We start from the raw sequence: 21,219 nt of genomic DNA on the forward strand, positions 1-21,219 counted from the left end.
TATTAAAATGGCTACTCCAGCTTGTTTCTTCAGTCCATTTGCTTGGAAAATTGTTTTCCAGTCTTTCACTCTGAGGTAGTGTCTGTCTTTTTCCCTGAGATGGGTTTCCTGTAAGCAGCAGAATGTTGGGTCCTGTTTGTGTAGCCAGTCTGTTAGTCTATGTTTTTTTATTGGGGACTTGAGTCCATTGATATTAAGAGATATTAAGGAAAAGTAATTGTTGCTTCCTTTTATTTTTGTTGTTAGAGTTGGCATTCTGTTCTTGTGGCTGTCTTCTTTTTGGTTTGTTGAATGATTACTTTCTTGGTTGTTCTAGGGCGTGATTTCTGTCCTTGTATTGCTTCTTTTCTGTTATTATCCTTTGAAGGGCTGGATTCGTGGAGAGATATTGTGTGAATTTGTTTTTGTCATGGAATACTTTGGTTTCTCCATCTATGGTAATTGAGAGTTTGGCCGGGTATAGTAGCCTGGGCTGGCATTTGTGTTCTCTTAGTGTCTGTATAACATCTGTCCAGGCTCTTCTGGCTTTCATAGTCTCTGGTGAAAAGTCTGGTGTAATTCTGATAGGCCTTCCTTTATATGTTACTTGACCTTTCTCCCTTACTGCTTTTAATATTCTGTCTTTATTTAGTTCATTTGTTGTTCTGATTATTATGTGTCGGGAGGAATTTCTTTTCTGGTCCAGTCTATTTGGAGTTCTGTAGGCTTCTTGTATGATCATGGGCATCTCTTTTTTTATGTTTGGGAAGTTTTCTTCTATTATTTTGTTGAAGATATTAGCTGGCCCTTTAAGTTGAAAATCTTCATTCTCATCCACTCCTATTATCTGTAGGTTTGGTCTTCTCGTTGTGTCCTGGATTACCTGGATGTTTTGAGTTAGGATCCTTTTGCATTTTGTATTTTCTTTGACTGTTGTGTCGATGTTCTCTATGGAATCTTCTGCACCTGAGATTCTCTCTTCCATTTCTTGTATTCTGTTGCTGATGCTCGCATCTATGGTTCCAGATCTCTTTCCTAGGGTTTCTATCTCCAGCGTTGCCTCGCTTTGGGTTTTCTTTATTGTGTCTACTTCCCCTTTTAGTTCTAGTATGGTTTTGTTCATTTCCATCACCTGTTTGGATGTGTTTTCCTGTTTTTCTTTAATGATTTCTACCTGTTTGGCTGTGTTTTCCTGCTTTTCTTTAAGGGCCTGTAACTCTTTAGCAGTGCTCTCCTGTAATTCTTTAAGTGACTTATGAAAGTCCTTCTTGATGTCCTCTATCATCATCATGAGAAATGTTTTTAAATCTGGGTCTAGATTTTCGGTTGTGTTGGGGTGCCCAGGACTAGGTGGGGTGGGAGTGCTGCGTTCTGATGATGGTGAGTGGTCTTGATTTCTGTTAGTAGGATTCTTACGTTTGCCTTTCGCCATCTGGTAATCTCTGAAGCTAGCTGTTTTAGTTGTCACTGTTAAGAGCATGTTCTTCAGGTGACTCTGTTAGCCTCTATAAGCAGACCTGGAGGATAGCACTCTCCTTAGTTTCAGTGGGCAGAGTATTCTCTGCAGGCAAGCTCTCTTCTTGCAGGGCAGGTACCCAGATATCTGGTGTTCGAACCAGACTCCTAGCAGAAGTTGTGTTCCACTCACTAGAGGTCTTAGGATCTCGTGTGGAATCCTGTGTGGGCCCTTGCGGGTGTCAGGCGACTCTGCTGGCAAGGTAGCCCGGGGCTGGAGTGGAGCGGAAGGGGTTTGTGCCCCAGATCAAGCCCGGGTAGCGGGCTTCCCTATGTACTGCAGTCTCAGGTTCCACGCGATTGGATTGGGGCAGGCGCTGTGTTCCACTCACCAGAGGTCTTAGGATCCCGTGGGGGGTCCCGTGTGGGCCCTTGCGGGTGTTGGGCAAGACTCTGCTGGCAAGGTAGCCCGGGGCTCGAGTCGAGCGGAAGGGACTTGTGCCCCAGATCAGGCCCGGGTAGCCTGCTTCCCTATGTACTGCAGTCTCAGGTTCAGCGCGATTGGATTGGGGCAGGCGCTGTGTTCCACTCACCAGAGGTCTTAGGATCCCGTGGGGAGTCCCGTGTGGGCCCTTGCGGGTGTTGGGCAAGACTCTCCCTGTGTGTCTTCAACATTCTCTTTATAAAATGAAGTTAAATTTGATCTGTATTTTTAAAAAAACTATCAACTTCTTTGCCTCTATTTTGTTGCTTTGTCTTCTTGGTCACTGGACGTGCTTTTAAAAGTTTTTCAATACCATAGTACCTGTGTTGAAAGATATGAGCAGCCTTATTAACTTGTATTGATAAGAAATTTATCTGGTGAGGTAAAATTGTATAACTCTTGGAAAATCAAAAAACACAGAGCTACTGCATGATACCTAAATTTAAAAATACATATTGCTATATCCATAGATCAGAGCATCACTCAGCCTTAATGATACTGTATCCATAGAGAGCATCATTTGTCCCTCATCACAGATGCTGCTTCTCACAGTACACAAGAACTAATGCAGAGACCCACAACTGGACAATTGCACAGAGAGAGAGCTTAAGGCATCTAACTATAAATGGGATGTCTTCATTAAACTAAACTCTTCCCCCAAGGCTCAGTGACTTATGTGGAAGAGGAGGCATAATGATTTCAAGAGCCAGAAGAGATGAATATTCCAAGAAAACAGTGTCTTCAGGACACACAGGACTGATTGACACATAAACTCACAGAGACTGTAGCAGTACACAGAGGACCTGCTCAAATGGGGCAAAATTCCAGCACTGAAAAGTTAAGCTAGACACAAAGTCCAACCCCTAGCCAAGAGGCTATCCACAGTTGATACCTGCTGGGAACAGGAAACTGAGTTCTCTTCAATGGGGTATCTCTGGAAATATCAATAACACTCCAAGTCAGACCCATGCCCAGGAGTAGTTGTCCAACACAAAACCAGATCCAAGACACTTTTTTGCACTTTGTGTTTGGGGTTTTTGTTTTGGTTTGTTTTGGGTTTTTTTTTTTTTTCGTAAAAAAGATTGTTTCTTTTGTTTTGAATCTCGTTTTTTGGTTTTTGTTTTGTTTTCTGGAGGGAGATAAATAACGAAGTTATTTATGGTTTAGGAGTAGGGAGAAGTGTTTAAAATATATTATATGAAATTTTTTTCATTAAAAAGAATAAAATTAACAGGCTAAACACATGGCCCAGTGTGTGTAAAGCACTTGTCACATAATCATAAGGAAGGACCAGAGTTTGGATTCCCAGCACCCACCTGAATGCCAGGCACGGGAGCCTGCCTGTAACCCCAGCATTTGGTAGGGGTGGCAGAGGATCCTGGGAGCAAGCTGGATAGGGAGAAGAGCGGAAACAGTGCCTTCTGGCTTCAAGTGAGAACCCTGCAAAGTAGAGAAAGTAGAGATCTATTAGGAAAGGTAAACAACATTACCCTCTGACCTCCCCCCATACACAAGCATACATGCACACATGTGCACGTACCTGTGCACATATGTGCACCCATACATGTGAACGCATACACATGTACTATATATACGAACATATTAAAAACAATAATCCATGCTAAAAATAAAAATAACCACTAAGGAAGTGAGCTACATGTAGCATAGAGCGCACAGGTCTTCTCATATCTTTCAAGGGCATTCAAGTTTTCCTCTCAATCTTGATGCTGGCTGTGCCATCACAGCAGGATCAGGAGAGTCACACTGGCTGCAGTCACCAAGAAGTCCCTGTGTTTTGTTGGATTAAGTAACCAAAAGTTGATTTTCAGTTAACAAGTGAGTTATAGGTTTGGCCTACAGAATATAATGCTCTAGTTTGTTGTGAAAACTCCAATAATTCTGTGGATGTTATGCCTATTTTTAGTTTTGTGTGTGTGTGTGTGTGTGTGTGTGTGTGTGTGTGTGTGTGTTCCATTCTCCTGATTAATTCCTTTGTGGTGTTTTAGGTATGTCACTTTTAATTTTTGATTTTTAATGTTATGGGGAAGGAAGAGAGTCATACAGAACAGTCACTATGCTCTTCCTTAATACTCACAAGCCCACCTGCCTCTGTTACTTTTCTGGTGTTTTGTTTTGCTTGCTTTTGTGAGATGAGTTCTTGCCAAGCAAATGGCCTTGAACTCACAATCCTCCTGTCTCAGTTGAAGCGTGTCGGTGTCACCAGCTTGCCTTGTTCCACATACATAGCTCTCCTACCACAGCCTCTCAAAAAACAGGGTCACAGGCAACCCTGTCGTTCCCAGCAGTGCCATTTTTTTTACCACATCCTCTAGAATAGACCCTTTCACATAAAATGTTTAATGGCACCAACTAATCATTTTGGCTCTTTAAAATACTGAACACTGTTTCTTGCTCATCTTTGAGACATTGTTAGAACACTTTCATTGGTGCATGATTCAAATAAACATAGATTCTGTACTCCAATAAGTGGCGTTTTATGACTTTCCATGTTTCTGAATGCAATACTGTAGAGTAAAAAAACATGGTTAGAGGATCGCTATCTTGCTGAAAGTATTTTACAAATCAAACACACACACACACACACACACACACACACACACACACACACACATGTGCCCTTTAGGTTTGGAATGAATGAGCTAGAATGTGAACAGCGTCAGCTTGCTTTTTAAGCCATCCTTTGGAAGCTTCTGCTGCGTCCATTGTATGCTCTGATTCATTCAGTGAAAATCTTTTAAGATCCCAATTTTAAACAAAAAAGAAAAGAAAAGAAGAGGAGACTCCTTTCATTGCATGGTGCTGTATGAGACAGCTGAGGTAAAAGGCAACTTTAACCATTACAGAACATTTGGGGTTAATGGATTCATCCAGATGGCAAGGGGGACAAGCCTCTCTGCCTGGCTGACCTTGCAAGCTGTGCTGCCGGTCACTGCTGTTTGCTTCTCCCCTTCAGACCTTCCTTTTCACACACCTCTCTTGTCTTCTGACACTCTTGTTCTCCAGATTCATTATCGATCCCTGTTTTCTTGCAATCAGTCATGATTCAACAATCGGTTATTAAATTTTATTGTTTTCAAGTCTGCTCTGTTTTTCAATTTTGCCTCCTTGGTGTGTGTAATAGGATACATCTTTCTCATCCTATTTGAGTTTTGGAGCAGACACTATTCTGAAACCAGTTTATAAAAAGAACCTGAAATCAAGGCCTACGTAAGAGCAACTCAGATAAATGCTTCAATTGCTTTCATTATACCACACAGCCATGTAACTGAGTTATTTTTTCCACCATCCACCTCGATTAATCAATGTGTGTCCTACAGCTCTTACCCATACCTGCTGCACACCATAACGTATCTTTCCAGTGGCAGTTGCCAAGGGACCACTGCATTAGCCATAAATCAAGAAAGACAAAGCAACTAAGGGTTGAGATGACTTAGAGATGAGAATCTAGGTCATCCCACCAAGAACGAGCCAGGGAAGCTAAGGTTTTGGACGGAGCTAAGGGAAATTTAAGCTGAAGACTGGAGAAAGGAAGTGAGGAGTATTAACTATGTCCCTGAGACTAGGTTCAGTAGCCAGGACTACACATAGCTTGCTTCACTGACATTTTGGCTGGAGGTTTTTACACGATGGCAGATGGCCATTGCCTTAAAGAAGATGATGCACTCATGAAATGAACTTCTCATGAGAACAAAATAAATACATCATGTTCTCCCAAAACAGAGGCCCTATGTTATAGAGCAGAGACTGTAGTGCAGATCTGTATCAGGCAGAATTTACACACGACCTCAGAGAAATCTACTCCTCAGAAACTCGACTGCTTGATGAGTCTGGCTTGCTGCACTTCCACGAAGCTCTGTTACCGAATATGGACAAGGAATGTGGGGTTTTTAATGGGTTTCTTTATTTAATAGACATTAACCACCTATTTTCTCACATGACATAACCATTCCCATGGAGTCCGGACATGGTGGCAACTCCTAACAGTGGGATGTACACAATCGAATCACTCTACATTAAGATGATGGCATTCAAGCTTGTACAACCACTCTGGAAATCAGTCTGGTGGTTCCTCAGAAAATTGGACATAGTACTACCGGAGGATCCAGCAATACCTCTTCTGGGCATATATCCAGAAGATGTTCCAACTGGTAAGAAGGACACATGTTCCACTATGTTCATAGCAGCCTTATTTATAATAGCCAGAAGCTGGAAAGAACCCAGATGTCCCTCAACAGAGGAATGGATACAGAAAATGTGGTACATTTACACAATGGAGTACTACTCAGCTATTAAAAGAATGAATTTATGAAATTCCTAGGCAAATGGATGGACCTGGAGAGCATCATTCTGAGTGAGGTAACCCAATCACAAAAGAACTCACATGATATGTACTCACTGATAAGTGGATATTAGTCCAGAAACTTAGAATACCCAAGATACAAGATACAATTTACAAAACACATGAAACTCAAGAAGAACAAAGACCAAAGTGTGGACACTTTGCCCCTTCTTAGAATTGGGAACAAAACACCCATGGAAGGAGTTACAGAGACAAAGTTTGGAACTGAGAAGAAAGAATGGACCATCTAGAGACTGCCCTACCCGGGGATCCATCCCATAATCAGCCTCCAAACGCTGACACCATTGCATACACTAGCAAGATTTTGCTGAAAGGACCCAGATATAGCTGTCTCTTGTGAGACTATGCCAGGGCCTAGCAAACACAGAAGTGGATGCTCACAGTCAGCTATTGAATGGATCACAGGGCCCCCCAAGGAGGAGCTAGAGAAAGTACCCAAGGAGCAAAAGGGGTCTGCAACACAATAGGTGGAACAACAATATGAACTAACCAGTATTCCCCCAGAGCTCGTGTCTCTAGCTGCATATGTATCAGAAGATGGCCTAGTCGGCCATTATTGGAAAGAGAGGCCCATTGGTCTTGCAAACTTTATATGCCTCAGTACAGGGGAACGCCAGGGCCAAGAAGTGGGAGTGGGTGGGTAGGGGAGTGGGGAGGGGTATGGGGGACTTTTGGGATAGCATTGGAAATATAAATGAAGAAAATACCTAATAATATATATATATTATATACATACATACATATAAAGATGATGGAATTTGGGGATGTCCTTCTGGCTATTGTACCACTGAGAGAACACCAGCTGTGACAGCTCTGGCAACAGAGGAGTGATAATCAAGATTGATGGAGTAATTGAAAACTGGACTTTAGAAACTTCAGTGAACAAGCTTTCTTTGCTTTCAATTCAGTAGGATTCATTTGAGCAAGGAATTACAGACCACCACTCAAGAGTCAAACAGCCCCCAGAACCAAGAAGGTTCTGAGAATTTGGGCCAACAATGCAATCAGACAGCATTTTCATAAAATCAGTTGTGATCTAGAAAACAATGTAGTTAGCTACAATTGAGTCAACCAGCTATCCGTTGGCCATAGCTAAACTAATTAATTGTTCACAGCTCAATTAATTCATTGGCTACAATGGACCTTCAATACCAACCAAAGCTGTTCCTGCCATGACACTGTGCTTTGGTTTGGTTTCTTGAGCTCCATGCAAATGCCTAGTCTAAATCTAAGGATCCTACATCCAGAAGTTCATAGCTGTAACCCTGGCATTCAGGAGACTGAGACAAAAGAACCGCAACAGATCTGAGACCATCCTGAACAATACAGTGAAGTCCATGCCAGCTTAGGCCACAAAGTCAAGAACCTAACTCAAAACAGAAAAACTAACAAAAAAATGGAGTTTTGTTCTGAGCCACTAAATCTTGCAATGTGCTCACCAATGAAGTATTTTTAGTAATATTAAAGGTTTTTAATTGGTTTATTTTGTGGAAGAAGAAGAAAAAGAGGAGAAACAGGATGGAGAAAGAAAGAAAAAGAAGGAAAGAAGAAAGAAAGAGAGAGAGAGAGAGAAAGACAGACAGACGGACGGAAGGAAGGAAGGAAGGAAGGAAGGAAGGAAGGAAGGAAGGAAGGAAGGAAGGAAGGAAAAAAGAAAATCCTATTGTATAGCTTTTGCCTGTCACCATTTTTTCTATTATATAGAAAATAGATTTTTTTCTACCTAATATAACTTGATTATAGTTTCCCCACCCCAGACTCCTTCACGTTTCTCCCCATTTCCCCTCCCATCCTCATCTGCTCCCTTTCTGTTTCTCATTTAAAAACAAACACGACTTTAAGGGATAATAGTAAGATAGAATACAATAAAGTAAGATAAAACAAATTAACACATTTGAACTGAACAAAACAAACAGAAGGAAAAAATTCCAAGAGAAACCACAAGAAACAGAGACCACTCTTTCACATACTCGGGCCTCCCATAAAAAGCCACTAAGCTGGAAGGCACAATACATACACCAAGAAACTGGTGCAGACCTGTGCAGGCCTTGTGTCTGCTGCCTCATCCTCTGTGAGTCCACATGTTGGATGAGGATGTTGATTTATGGAACCTTGTTCTCTTGATGTCTTACATCCCCTCTGGCTCTTGCACTCTTCGTGTCTCCTCTTCCATGGGGCTCTCTGAGCCCTGAGGAGAGGGACTTGATGAAGACATCCCTTCTAATCCTGAGTGGTCCATGATCTCTCACACTCTGCAGAATGCTTGGCTTTAGGCTTCTGCGTTTTTTCCCGTCTGCTGCAGGATGAAGTTTCACTGATGATGGCTGAGCAAAGCACTTACATATCTATGAGTATAGCAGAGTATCATTGGGAGTGAAATTTTTGCTGCTTTTATTCTTTTTACAACAGTAGAGTTTGGTTTTTCCCTAGGTCCCTGTGCTATCTAGCCTCGGAATTTCGGTCACCCACACAAATGTTTGATATGGGATCCAGTTCATGGATGGGGCCTAAAGTCAAATCAGATATTAGCTGGCTACTTCCACAAACTTTAACCCATCATTACACTGCCATATTTTGTAGCCAAGACACCATTGTAAGTCAAAAGTTTTATGGCTGGGTTGGTGCTTACATTTCTCCTTTGGTAGCATGTAGTTTGCAGAGTACCTTCCTATACCAAGCATTCTAGCACATGTGTAAAGGCACTTTGTAGGCACCAGCTCAACTTCTCCATGTTCAGTAAGTTGTGTAGATACTGTCTTCAGCAATAGTATCTTGTTATCAGTTTATGGAAATCTACCTCTGCTATAGTCTTAGCAACTGCCTAAGTTGTCTGGGACTTTCCATAAGACTCCTTGGGCCAACAATTCAATTAGATGTAACCCAAGCCTGGTACTGGAAACTTCATTCAGTGACAAAAGATGTCCATCTAAGGCTCTGTTTCCTCTATTATTCAGCAATTTTAATTAGAATGCCTTTATATACGTGTATGTCTTAGGAAGATTCCACTCTATTTGGTTTCCATACTGGCCGTTAAATGGACCTTAATTTTAGCTATATCTCCCCATATTCCCTCATTCTTCCCCAACTCCCTCCCCCCATACTTGATCCTACCAATCCAGGATCCCTATCTATCCATAACTATCTATTCTATAAATCTATCAGTCCCCACCTAGTCCCTTACTCTCTAACTAACCTCTGAAGTTCTATGGATTGTAGCTAAAGTCCACATACAAGATGCACATTGCATTTCTCTTTCTGGGTCTGAGTTACCTCACTCGGGATGATATTTTTCTAGTTCCATCATTTGCTTGAAATTTTCATAATTTATTTTTTAATGGTTGAGTAATAATCCATTGTGTAAATGTTTTTTCTTTATCTGTTCTTCTGTTGAGAGACATCTAAGCTGTTTCTAGTTTCTGGATGTTATGAATAGAGGAGTAAAGAACATGGCTGAATGGGCATCTCTGTCATAGGATGGAGCATCCTTTGAGTATATGCTCCAGAATGCTATAACTGGATCTTGAGGTAGATCGATTCTCATCTTCCTGAGAAACTACCATGCTGATTTCCATGTGGCTGTACAAATCTGCACTCTCACAAGCAACGACTGAGTGTCCTATCCCTCCAAAGCCTCACCAGCATGAGCTCTCACTATGATGATCTTACCCATTCTGACAGCTGTGAGATAGAATCTCAAAGTGGCTTTGCTTTACATTTCTCTGGTGTTAAACATGTCTTTACCACTTTCCCAGGCATTTGAGTTTCCTCTTCTGGGATTTCTGTTTAGATCTGTACTCCATTTTTAAGCGCATTGATTGTTTTTGAGTTCTTTATGCATTTTGTATCTTAGCCCTTTATTGGATGTGGAGTTGGTAAAGATCTTTCCCCATTCTGTAGGCTGCTGTGTCTGAATGATGGTGTCCTTTACCGTGCAGAAGCTTCCCAGTGTCATGAGATCCCATTTATTAACTGTTGAATTTAATGCCTGTATTATTGATGTTCTGTTTAGTAACTCTTCTTCTGTGCCAGTGCATTCAACACTATTCCTCACTCTCTCTTCTATCAGGATTAGTGTATCTGACCTAATGCTGAGGTCTTTGATCCACATGAAGTTGAGTTTTGAGCAAGGTGATAAATATGGATTTATCTGGATTCTTTTCCATGCAGCCATCCAGTTTGCCCAGCACCATGTGTTGAAGATGCTATCTTTTCCCTGTGTGTATTTCTGCCATCTGTATCAAAAATCATGTGTCCGTAGCTGTGTGGATTTGTGTCTGGTATTAAATTCCATTCCATTGATCAACATGTCTGCTTTTTGTACCAATTCCATGCTGTTTTTATTAGTATAATTAGCTCTGTCTTATTTCAAGAAAACATGGTAAGAAATTCTGGAGTGTATATAGCCTCAAAATAAAACTTATTGCTTTCTATAATAAAGAAAATTGTTTAGAAAAAAATGGCCCCCATCAGGTGTCCAGCACAACAGAAGTGCTCCAAGACACAAAGGACATGGAAGATCTGTTCTCAGCTAAATATCGACTACCAGGCACACACACACACACACACACACACACACACACACACACGATATCATGCTTCCGGTTTTCTACTGTTACCAAGAGAACATTTATCTTTTGTGACTTTGCCAAGCTTCATTCAACTAAGCTTCTTGTGTGGTCACTCCACCCTCTCCTAAACTTACATAGGAGAACACCATCTTCTGAAAAACCTTGCCTGGAATTCAGATAATCTGTGGCCTCTCTTTCTACTTCATTCATCACCACTTTACATTACGTCACTTAACTTACATTTCAAAACTAAATGCTAGGAAACAGCTTGGCTGTATGAAGCAGAGATTGGGAAGAACCAGTGAGAAAGTGTCTTCAACATGTGACAGGACAGCAGCCAGGACCCAAGTAGCTGTGCAAAATCAAGACATTCAACATGTACTTGGGGAGTAAATGGATTCATGAGTCTTCCACCCCTAGTTGGCAACTGGTGGCTTCTTGGGAAGGGATAGTCAGTTGTCTTTAGGATGTGTCCACTGGTGGGTCAACTCTACTCCAAAGGATGGTTCCCAAACCCAAGAGTATGGGGACTGCACAAATTGGACTTGGTGGGGTTTATACAGAAAGAGACAGACAGACAGACAGACAGACAGACAGACAGACAGACAGAGACAGACAGACACAGACACACAGACAGAGACAGATAGAGATTATAAGTTGTGGAATATAGAGATATAGAGAAGTAGGGGTATATCTGGGAAGAGTTGCAGGAAAGAGTGGAAGGTAAATATGCTTAAAACACATTGTATAAAATTCTCAAACAATAAAAGTACTTTGAAAATCTAAATACTAAAGTAATTACTTTTTTATTTCAGTCTGCTTGAGACACAAGCATGCCTGTGTCTTTCTTTTTTATTAAATCTATTTATTCACTTTACAACCCACTATCTCCCTTCTCCTCCCCTCATGTAAGTCCATTACCCTTAGAAGGGGAAGTTCCCATCTGTGTGTCAACACCCAAACATACCCTAAACCTCCCACCTCACCCCCAACCCCCTGTTTCCCACCCCCACACCCCACACATCAAGTTGCTGCATGACTAGGCACAGCCTTTCCCACTGAGACCAGGCAAGGCTGTCCATTTAGGAGTGCAGAATTCACAGGCAGGCAGGTAGGCAACAGGCTCAGGAATCAGTTGTTTGGAGGGTCTGCATGAAGACCATTGGCTATATATGTGCAGGGGGCCTAGGTCCAGGACATATTCACTCTTTGGTTGGTGATTCAGTCTCTGGGAGCCCCCAAGGGTACAGGTTAGTTGACTCTGTCCTCTTTGGGTCCCTCAGTCTTCTTCCCAAGCCTTCGATAAGACTCCCCAATCTCCATCTAATGTTTGGTGTGTGGGTCCCTGCATTTCTTTCAATTGGCTGCTGGGTGGAGCCTCTCAGAGGACAGTTATGCTAGGTTCCTGTCTGCAAGCATAACAGAGTATCAGTGTCAGATATTGGTTCTTGCCCATGGGATGGATTTCAATTTGGGGCAGTCATTTTTGGCCACTCTCTCAGTCTCTGCTTATCTTTGTCACAAAGGACATGGAAGATCTGTTCTCAGCTAAATATCGACTACCAGGCACACACATCTTGTAGGCAGGACACATTTTGGGGAAGGCTTTGTGGGTGTGTTGCTGTCCTTTTTCCTTCCACTGGGAGACCTGCCTGGCTATTGGAGTGAGCACTTCAGGATCTATACCCCACACTGCTAGAAATCTCAGCTAGAGTCACCCCCTTAGACCTTCTGGGGCCTCTCCCCTTCCCAGGTATCTGACATGTCCTAGAGATTGCCCCATTCACAAACTGATCTTCCTTCTTTCTCCCTTGCTACATATGTAGGGAGCTACATATGCTCCCTACCTCCTCTTCCACCTAGTTTCCTCCTTCCATCAACATCCAATATCTATTTTGTTTCCCCTTCTGAGAAAGATACAATCTTTGCTTGTGCTCTCGTTGTTATTTGGCTTCTTGGAGTTTGTTGATTATAGCATTGTGATCCTGTGCTTTTTTTTTTTATTGTCTTATAGGAAGAATTCTTTTCAGACATCTGAATCTCTCTGTGTAAGAGCTTCTCTATACCACAGTCACCAATTCCTGAGAAGCCTTTTAATCAGAAGTTTTAATTCTTTTAATCGACACTGCCATGGGCAGTGTTGCCACGGTACAGCCTGTGTTCCAAACTCCCTTCTGTCTTCCCCTGCAGCCCCTCCCCAGCGATCGGCACCTGGCGCTTAGCATGGCTGGTGTCCTGTCCACGCCAAAGCAGTCTCAAGGCTCAACTCACAGAATTGTGAACTCAGACCTCTGACTCTGAGCAATGTGTCTGCAGTAGAGTCTAGAGCTGTGTCTAGTCTGCAGCTCCAGACTAGGAGAATAGCTCAGCTAATAAACTCTTTTCTTGAAGCATGAGGACCTGAATTCAGTCCCCAGAACCCATGGGAAACATGGTTCAGCAGTTAAGAGCTCTGATAGTTCTTTCCTAGGACCATGATTTGATTCCCAACAGCTACACAAAACCAAATTTTCTCCAGTTCAAGGTGACTCCCTGTTCTGTCCTCCAAGGGTATCAGGCATGTAAGTACAAATGTACACAGACATACATGCAGGCAAAGCAGCTATACACATAAAAAATAAAGTAGGTTGTTTTTCATTGAAAAGCTGTCAGCAATGGTGTACACTTGTAATCCCAGTGCTGAACAGGCAAAGACAAATGGCTCCTTGGGCCTCACTGGCCCATCAGCCTTACCTACTTGGTGAGTGATAGGCCTGTGAAGGGCTCCATCATACACACACACACACACACAAATTGAGGTGGCCAACATTTCTGCTCTTCACTTTATCTACAAAATCTAGAATCACCTGGGAAAAGAGGTCTTAATGAGGAATTCTCAACATCAGGTTGGCCTTTGAACATGTCTGTGAGAGATTATTTTGATTATTAATTGATTGGGAAGCCACACCCTGGATGTGGCCAACACCATTCAGGAGCTGGGTACCAGGCTGCACAAGAATGAAGGGAAACCTAGTTGGGAATAGGCAAGCATGCATCTGTAGCATCCCCACTGAGAGCCCTCCATTCACAGGCTACTGTCATCCACAAGTTTTACTGTAACTAAAGGAGCTAAAAGGCAGAAGAATATGCCAGGAGACTCTTTACCCATTGCCCAAGCTGATGCCATGCAGACAATTGTCTGCACTATCTCAGGCTTTAGAGTAATAGCAAACCAGCTCTTCTATTGCCTTTCTTCAGAGCCTGATTCTCCTTGGTTCTAATTTATCTCTGGCCCCTAATTTTAAGAGGATAGAGGATGCAATTTATGAAATTAATTAACTTTTCCTTTTAACTGGATTGAGAATTAGCTTGTTAGAGAAAGTGCTGATTCTTTGTGATCCTTCCCCAAATATCAAACAGTGGCATTACTGAGCTATTCCAAGAGGTGTGTATTAGAGCAGATGAAATCAGACCTATTGGTGTAAAACAACGAAGGAAATTTATCTTTTCATGTGTGCTTTATACCAAAGAAAATTTAAGGGTGTGTAACAGTGGTCTTCAATTTCTGTGAAAAGTCAACCTGTAGAAAGGTCAAGGCATACAGAAGAAGGTAAATGTCACATTTCCATATTCAGTTCAATGTGAGAAGTGTCTTCTGATCACAATTTCCTTGAACGAAAACATGCCCAAGGGAAAGACAAAAAGGTTTTCTCCTCTGGAAATTTTCAAGAATAGGTAGAAAGGACTCTGATAGGAAAAGTCAGAGGCTTCAACATTTTTAGTTGATTTTTTTATGTGCCTCAAAATAAAATGTAGTTTGTCTGTTTCCCAGCCATGAAGTGATATGATCTGCTATCATTTGTAACTAAACTATGCTCTATAGAAGCAAACTGTGTATTTAAAAAAAATACACACACAGAGGAACTCCTGAAAATTACCCCCAAATGTTCTACTTTTTGCTTTTGCAGTTCCTTTCTGGAATGGTACTACTTGGATTTGTGCCCTACATGTTAAATATAATTGATTTTTCATGTATGATTTATAAAATAAGTTACCATTTTCAAATAGAAAAAAAATTACGTTGAGAACAAACCAGTAGCAGATGCATTTGCTTGTATTTTGGGTTAGCAAATCCAAGATGGCCTCGTCTCTGAGGAACAGAAAGCGTTTCCTGACAAAAGTTTTCATAGTAATCTGAACCAAATTTCTCTGCCATCTCTCCACTATGAAGCACTTAACTTCTGCATGAGTACTGTTTAATAAGGCTGGTAGGAACTTTTTATGCAATTCTTTTGAAAAGAATCTTCCAGATCTGCAATTGATAAACTCACACAGGCACATGTGTGCACAAGCACTTGCATTTGCACGCGCACACGTGTGTGCACACACACACACACACACACACACACACATCTGCATTCTATGGCCTGAAACATTGCAGGGAAAGGCTGTTTCTAACAAATGAAGTCATCATAGTAGAGTACTATTTTTCTGTTCACACCACAGAAGTCCTGGGCGGTGTGATAGAGGACGTTATTATAGCCACAGAGACACCAACAGACAGCTGGAGGCAGCCACATTTAATGTGGGATCAGGAGTAATCAATCTCTTTCCTCCTCTCCCCATTAATTTTACTACTTTGTAACTAAAATTGCCCCTCAACATTGACTGCTAGGAAAGAACCTTATTTCTTACACGTGTATCAAATATTCCTCTTAGCAATATGAGTATTGTTAAAGAAAGAAGTCAATCGTAAAGAGCCTGCTGAAATGCAGAGGACATTATCTTCATGTTTCTGATGTTCTGAAGGGTCAGACCTGTGATTAACCCAGAAGACGTAGCTCACTGTCTTCAAGGATTAGGAATTGGATATTAGTTGAACTTTGAAGGACAAAGGTCATCAAAAATGGGCATGCCATCTGAAGTTACATCAAGATAATTCAGAACTAATACTCTTAATTCTAGCACTTTTGGGAGATTAAGGGGAAAAGATCTGAGGCTAATCGGGGCTTTATAGTGAGACTATGTCTCAATAATAAAGGAGAATCAATATCTAATATTCTACTATGAGAATATTATTTGAGTTACATAAACAAGTAACTTTTTTGAAATTATTCAAAAATGTATCTATGTTTACCTTTTAAAATGTTACCTTTCTGTTGTTGTAGAGTCTATATGTCTGCAAAGTAATTATTTTCAAAGGACTTGGGGAATGGTCGAATGGCAAAATTGTAAAGTATTTCACTTGCCAAAGGTTCTGAAGCTTTCCACAGCTACAGAAAAGAAGACTGTATCTCCTCCAGCAGCGAATGGCACTGCCTTCACTGCATCTGACATCATCAGAACCCACAGCTCAAAGAGTCTTGGGGAAAACAGGATATGAGGGAGAAGAGAGGCAGACTCCGCTAGGATTGTTAGAACTCCACACAGGTGTTCAGTAACCTATCAAAGCCAAGACATCATGGGTGTGCCCTGTCTGAGATGCTCAGTCCTTAAGCACTGCTGAGTAATAGTATGTAGGCACAATATTTTTGTGCCCTATGTAAATATTATCCTTGTATTATTCAGATGCTGATATTTGTGCACTCACATCATGTTTCAATCCAGACATGGCTTTGTTATGTTTATTCTTAGATGCTCCTGTCTCAAGTTTGTAAAAACGTTGTTCCTCATTCATTTTCTGCCTTGCCAATAAAATCCAACAAGCTAATACAGAGCTTTCGAGAGAATAGGTAGGACTTCCCATTCTAGGAAAGTTGGAGAAAGAGAAGGGAAGTTGAAGAAGGAGCCACAAGGAGAGGCTGAGTGAGAAAAACCTCTATATCAGAAAGAGCTAGAACAATAGAAAACTGCAAGTATTAATTGGGATAATGGTTTAGGCAGATTAGCCTAGGGGTTAACATAAATCAGTATTGCCCAGCGATTGAGGTGCAACTTGAAGAAAATCTTGTTTATTCTGTGTGGTTACTGGAGACTAGCAGAGGTAAAGAAATAGAGCTGTTGGATTAATTTACTATTTGCATGTATATTTAAAATAATTCATTTTGCAAGAGTGTTCCCTGTCTGGGTGCTGTGCTCAGTCCTGAGGCATGCTGAGTAAGAGTGTTCCCTTCTCGGGTACTGTAGTAGGCCCTTAGGCATACTGAGTATTCAAGAATGCCAAAAACAGGAATAAATTTGATTAAGGTGTCAAAAGGAAATTCAACTGACTGTAGCCAGGAAATGGGTGTTGGGTTTGAAATTAAAAGACTCAATCCATCAAGGAAAAGCCATGATAAATATTGTCAACTCTAAAGGTTTTTCATGGGTAAGAAAGTTTGGAAATCCCAAGCTTATGAAGAAGTTCAGGAACCCAAATTTAGCTTAATAAGATAAAGACATTTTATAATCTAGGTTGGTCTTCATATTAACTCGTCTGACATTGAATCATTAAATTGTCTATCAAGGGAGCTGTCTTGATAGAGTCTGGACAGTTCCTTGCCAGAGATGTGACAGGGGGTCGGCTGTTTGATGGACACCTGTGTGTGTGCCAGAGTACTTTTTCAATTTGAATGGAGGACTTTAAATGCAGAAGTCAGAAGACATAGAAAGAGAGAAAGGGGGATATATGTCATAAAGGTCAACACAAGTGCACACAAGAATACGTGTATGCCCATGCACATAGCCACATACAAATATTCAATTCCAATCTTAAATTAGAATTAGCAAAATCGTTGAATGGAAGCATAAGGAATTAACTCACCAAATCACAATGGGATGTTCTGTCTATCCACATGCCAATGTGGCTTGTGAAGGCCAGGCTGTACCCAGTAGACATGACCACTGAGATAATACAAGATCACATTGCCAAGGCACACCAACAAAACCATCCCATTTTCAAAGCAAATGATGTTGAGGCATTTTCCTTATTGTTTTATTGTCCCACAATGAAAAGAAACATCAAAATAAAAACAGAGCACTTTCACGGCAGAGAAGTGTGGTGGTTTTAAAACAGTCTTCCAAGTTACTTGATACAAATCCCATCTAAGGCTGGGCATGAGCCCTCCCCCAAAATCTGGTCTCCACTCTCTGATTGAGTGGCCAATCGAGCAAATAAGCAGCAATATCGTGCCAGTTTCTACACCCGACTTCAACAAAATTGGCAGTTTCCACATCCTGACTCTCTGACTTCCTGACCCATGAGACATTCTTCCTTGGAAACCAGCCACCACTCTGTAAGAAAGTTCAAGTACCCAGCAGAGAGGCAGGCCTCAATGAGAAGAAACCAGGGGCTTGGCCTCCAGCTCCAGCTAAATTCTTCACCAACTGTCAAAACCATCTTGGAGCCATTAGTGAGTAACCTTGGAAGTCACCTTCCATCCTGTCAAGCAAACCCAAGCCTTGAAGAGCTGAGGACTGAATAAGTAATAACTGCCTTTAAACAGTTACGTTTGGAGCTGCAATGATGCACAACAGTGGATCATCGGAATCAAAGCTGAGACTGGGGGCTAGGGAGCTGACTGGGCAGCTACGCAACTTGTTGTTGAAGCAGAAGGACCTGAGTTTGAATCCCCAGCAGCCCTATAAAAAGCTGGACACAGTGGCTGTCACCCCAGTACTGAGGAGGTAGAGACAGGAGGATTACTGGGACTTATTGACCAGCCGGTCTAGTCAATTAGTGAGTTCTAGGTTATGAGAAAGCCATTCTTAACAGCCAGAGAGCAATACAGGAAGAATGCTGACCTCAACTGCAGCCCCTGTAGTATGTAGGCATGCACACCCACATGTGTATACCATATACACAAACACACACAAGAAAGAAAGGAACTAAAACCACCTTCATATATCTCTAACATTCTCATATGGAGAGCACCCATTTCCCAACCTTCACAAAACTTTATCTATGGAACCTCTTGTTTATCAGGGTAGCCTTTATTGTATAAAGTAAACCGTACTACGGGACAGTTTTAAAGATCTAAACAAAATCATGGTGATTTTATTTGAAACCTCTATAGCAGATACTGAAGAATCATGACAAAATGATCATGGGGGGTCAACAAACCTGAGGGTTAGGGATAGCATAAGCATAGAATATGAATATTAAGAGCAACCAGGGCTCTCCTTCCCGTATCAGAAGAATATTCCAGAATAACACATAATACCTGTACTCTAAAATACTCTGTAACTCATTCAATCCATTCTGCCATTTTAACTGTGCATTGCATCAGAAATAATAGTAGATATAGGTCTCAGATTTTTCACGTCTTCTCCTTATGTGTCTTCACAAAAAGAAATAATAATTAAAAAATAAAAAACTCCTTAAAAAATAAACTACCTAAAAATGAATGTAGTATTGCAATCTATAGAAGCTTATCAAGAAAGGCAATAACAAGCTTCATGCTTCATGCTTCATGCTATCGGCTCCATACAGGCCCTGCTCCACAGAAGTTCATACTGTAAAACTCATGCGTCTTAGAGAATCTCGAAACTGTGGTGGAGGAGGGACTCCAAAGGGACCATATGGAGAAGTCTTCAGGACCATACTGGTGACACTAATGGAGCAGCAGGATCAATGATGATAACTGCTTGTTGGGGACCTTGATGTGATATACTTGATCCTTCCTGAAGTGTTTCCAGATTTGCTCCAAATGGTTTCGAAGTATGCAGTCTTCCTCTACACACTAATGTAGTTCACAAAACCATTGCTCATAAACCTCAGCTGATAGGCTTCGCTCCCTGCACTACAAAATCTCCCAAGCCTTTTGTCCTAGCAAACTCCCATTCACTTATCAGGAGTCAACCTGAGTGAGACCCACTCTCTAAAGTGGACCTTAGTCTTCAGCCTAGGTTCTAGCCACATTTCTAGAAGCTCTTTTCTACGATAGCTCTAGTGTCCACCAGCTTGCTCTGTCATTCCTTTGATTCCTTTCTCTATAACACATAAATTCTGCAAAGTCCTTCTCACTCCTACCACAACTTCTGGCAGAAGTCAAGTGGAAGCTTGCTGAGTAAATAAATGAACAAATTAGACGAGGGGAGATTAATAGGTGCAGAATTAGTATTAATTGTCCTAGTAGCTGTTCTGAGCCAATTACTAAATTGTATACAGGGTGCAAGAAAAGTCAGTCTAAACACTTGGGATGCTAAATAAATGTCTCCTTCCTCAAAATGCCTGCCTCTACACAAACACCTGTGAGAATAATAATAAAGTTGTCATGTTATTTTTTCATCGGCATAAAATCCTCTTGATGTAAACTCAAGGAACAGAGCTTCAGAAATCATCATGGTGTCAGAACACTATCTATGTACGTTTAGGGAACATCTTATATTTTCCATCATGCCTTGCTACAACGAGGAAAGCAACAGTAACCAGGGTCCAGGCCTCAGCCATCTTTACAATCTATTTATACCCTCCGGATGTATGTGAGAAAGATGCCTCGTGTTTCCCACGGATCCCCAGGTCCCGCTGAGCTTCAGACATATCAGGCCACGGGAAGATGAACTCAGAAACCATACACAATGCTCAACCAGAAGCAAACATAAAGTCTTTGTATGATGCTTGACCAGTATGAAGAAAAGCTTCATGAGCCTAACCATAGAAAGGTCTGAACTATGATTTCAGCTTCCAGTGGGCTTCTCAACGCTTAAGTAAATTTTTATTTAGATTTATAAGGACTTTCTTTGGCCAGTTTATGTCGTGCTGTAAATTCTACAGATTTCATCCAATTTTAATAAAAGAGTTCAAACTTTATATTGTGAAAAGAAAGAAAACCCCCTGCCTCTAAACTGTGTTTTTTGTGAGACAAAAATCTATTAAATTGTCATGCCCTTGAAGTTATATTTTGCAGTGAGTTTCCAGAAAATGTATAAGGTTAAAATAATACTTCTCTCATAAACTAAGTAGTAGGAAAATCTGACAGGTAATTCAATCATTTGTTTACTCAATAATTAAATAAATCATTACTAATCATATACCCCAGGCAATAAATATTGTCTCCAAGCTGATTTATACTCTCTCCTTGAGGAATGATCAAGCAATGGGGTGAGTGCTGCAACCTGAGTAGGCGCTCCAGCAAATGCATAAGCAGAAAGGGTAATTAGCCACCTGAGAAAGCAGAATGTACAAGAAGCGAAGGTGGGAGAGAGACACCAGCAGCAGATATCAGAGTCCTCAGACACAGTCGAGAGGATTTACAGTGAAGCAAATGAGTCAGAGCGTTCATGAAACTCCAAGATTCATTCTCACAGACTGCATTCGTGATGAGGTTAATTAATATTCATGAGGCCGAGGAGCTTCTGTGGAGAAGAGACACCAGTGAGCTCAGCCCCTTGTCAACTCTGGGCACCCAGAAAATATAGGAATCTGGAGCTCAGAATAATTCTAATGGTCGTAG

Source organism: Mus musculus, chromosome 3, assembly GCF_000001635.26.
Source record: "Mus musculus strain C57BL/6J chromosome 3, GRCm38.p6 C57BL/6J".
NCBI classification, from domain to species: Eukaryota; Metazoa; Chordata; class Mammalia; order Rodentia; family Muridae; genus Mus; species Mus musculus.